The sequence below is a fragment of the Haliotis cracherodii genome, unplaced genomic scaffold, assembly GCF_022045235.1.
Source record: "Haliotis cracherodii isolate W230 unplaced genomic scaffold, xgHalCrac1.p SCAF_6, whole genome shotgun sequence".
NCBI lineage: Eukaryota > Metazoa > Mollusca > Gastropoda > Lepetellida > Haliotidae > Haliotis > Haliotis cracherodii.
Genome location: NW_027266319.1, coordinates 15,108,758 through 15,111,494, shown reverse-complemented (window position 1 = coordinate 15,111,494; position 2,737 = coordinate 15,108,758).

Sequence of the window (2,737 nt, the reverse complement as noted above, 5' to 3'; positions counted from 1 at the left end):
TTAGTATCAGGTATATCAACAGTTTAAAACAAATGGTTCGAATCCTGTGTTTACAGGGTGACCGTGTTTCCAGATCCTCTGGATACCAGTAATATATACTACTTCCACAAATCAACAGTTTATCAATAACTTCACAAGTACAGGAACTAAAGCTGTTCTGCTTCAGTGGTACATTTACCAGAAGTTCCACTTATTTCTTTCACATAAATATAGGGTATAAGTCACACACATCTACATGGTCAAACTGTCAACAATCGATCAAGATGGTTGTTATTATCCTCCTGGCATCGTAATGGTTTGGGAAAACTGTAGATCAATACCCTTGATAATTGAGGATATCCTATAGCATCAGTTAGCTTAAAAACTTTCTACTTCAGGGGAATGTCACCACTACTATGAGTACCATACAAAGAAAGAACGATACCCAGACCAGGTCCTCATCCCACAAAGCAATAGTAGGGCTAAGAGGATCGTAACTCCCTCCCATACTTTATCATAGGCTTAAAACAGTCGTAACTCCTATCCTTTAACATAGGCTTACAACAGTCATAACTCCTATCCTTAACACAGCTTACAACCGTCATAACTCCTATCCTTAACACAGGCTTACAACAGTCGTCATTCCTATATCTTAATATAGACTTACAACAGTCATAGCTACGATCACTTTGTGGAATGGGACCCAAGTTCTCTACAGTTTTACATGCAGGAAATTAGGAATTACAGTATACCAACTAGAAGAATCATTTTGATTGATCATCAAACTCGATGAATATGCTTTCACCAAGCCAGAGAAGATGTGGTTGTAATTCTCTTTTTCAGAGATTGATAATACCGTTTTTTTATTTCTGAATACCCAAATATATTTTATTAGCAAGTTCACCTGTTCATCATTTGTCACATGTTTGGCACATTTATCATCCTTATTTGTAGTTTCATATTATAAACATTAAAAATATATAATTGCTAAGTGTACTCTTCAGACACAGTGTAGTTATTTTAACAATGCCATAAGGATTTCAATCGCGCTATCAGCACTGAAATACAAGAATTTCAAACCCCAATCTCATTCTGATCTTAGTTCTTGCTATCACTGAACAAAGATCTGAGGACATCCCATTACGGGTCACGTCAGAACGACCTTTCATTCAACCAATCAGAGCATCGCTTACCAGATCATGAAAGTGACAGTCGGAATGTGTTTTCTAATCATGCAACCACGAAATATTTAACACGTGGTATTCTGAACAACAGTTACGGGTTCTATGATTAAATCCATACAATCTAGATCATCTATTAGCCATTCAAGAATGTTCTTCTTATCAGTTTTAATCGAGAATACGTCAAAATATGTTTCGAAGCGTAGTCGCCAGTTTGAAACTTGTGTCGTGAAGCTCAAGAAAGCTGCCTTCTGATTGGCTAATGTCGAGTTCTTGTCGAGTCATTTCATTGGTCGGTCAAAATTAGGGAAAGGTTGCTCTGACGTGACCCGTAATGGGATGTCCTCAGATCTTTGTTTAGCAGTACCGAAAACTAAGATCTGATTTTAATGAGATTGTTCAAACAAAGCAATACAGGATGTCATCATGAAACGAAACTCTCCTAAATAGCCGCACAACAAAGTGCAGTCTACAAGCAGATACTGTGGAGTAATATCAAGTGAAGCAAAGACAAAGTGTAGTCAAATCAATGACTGTGGCGTATTAGCCTGCATAAATCGCAACACCATGATTCGTTGGGGATTAAATATTAAGTTATTCACTTGTCAATATCATCATACTTTTACATATATGACTAACGTTATCATTCGTTCACATAATCATGATAATATCTCACATGATTGTATATAGCCGATATATGATGGTACGTATCAACATGCAGCTTACACATAATGCTTCATGGTGCTTGTTGCCTATCAAGCACATTGCAGTGTGCCCAGAGTAACAAAGGTTCACCGTGCAACCAGATGGCATTGACTTCAGTTAAACATGATAAACCTTCCTGGGATACCAGGGATTCTGGAGCAGGATCCTGTAATCCCACGCCTGTCGTAACAGTGACTCAAACATTTGAGTGAGTGAGTGAGTTGGGTTTAACACCGCTTTTAACAATATTCCAGTTATATCGCGGCGTGTCAGCTTAATGTGGGAGGAAAGCCCGAAGTGATGCAGGTCTCAGACGCTTACCACTTGTGTGAAACCCATGAGCACGGGTATGGTTCTGACAAACCTAGAAACATAATCAGGGCAAACCGGAATTCGAACCCACAATCATAGGTTTCTGGCATGCCCAAGGGACGCAACTCTGCACAGCGAATCGCAGCGCCTTAGGCGACTGGGCCACCTGTGCCCCCCTCAAACATTTTAAATACTACAGGAATTGTATACACCATGTGCCTCCATCACCTATGAATTCACGTCTTCTTATGCAGCGCAGTCGCCATTTGAAACCTATGAAAGTAAAGGCTTTAAACTGTGACCAACAAGTTGGCGGGTTACATCTCGCTCGATCACATGTATAATAGCCTTGAGGTTGTCTCCTCTACATATTCACCCGTGAATATCAGGGGTAGAAAGGTCTTCAGCAACCCATGCTTGCTGTAAAAGCGACTATACTTGTCGTAAGAGGCGATTAACTGGATAGGGTGGTCAGACTCGCTGACTTGGTTGATGCATGTCATCGATCCAATTTGTGTGGATCAATGGTCATGATATCAACCACTGGATTATCTGGACCA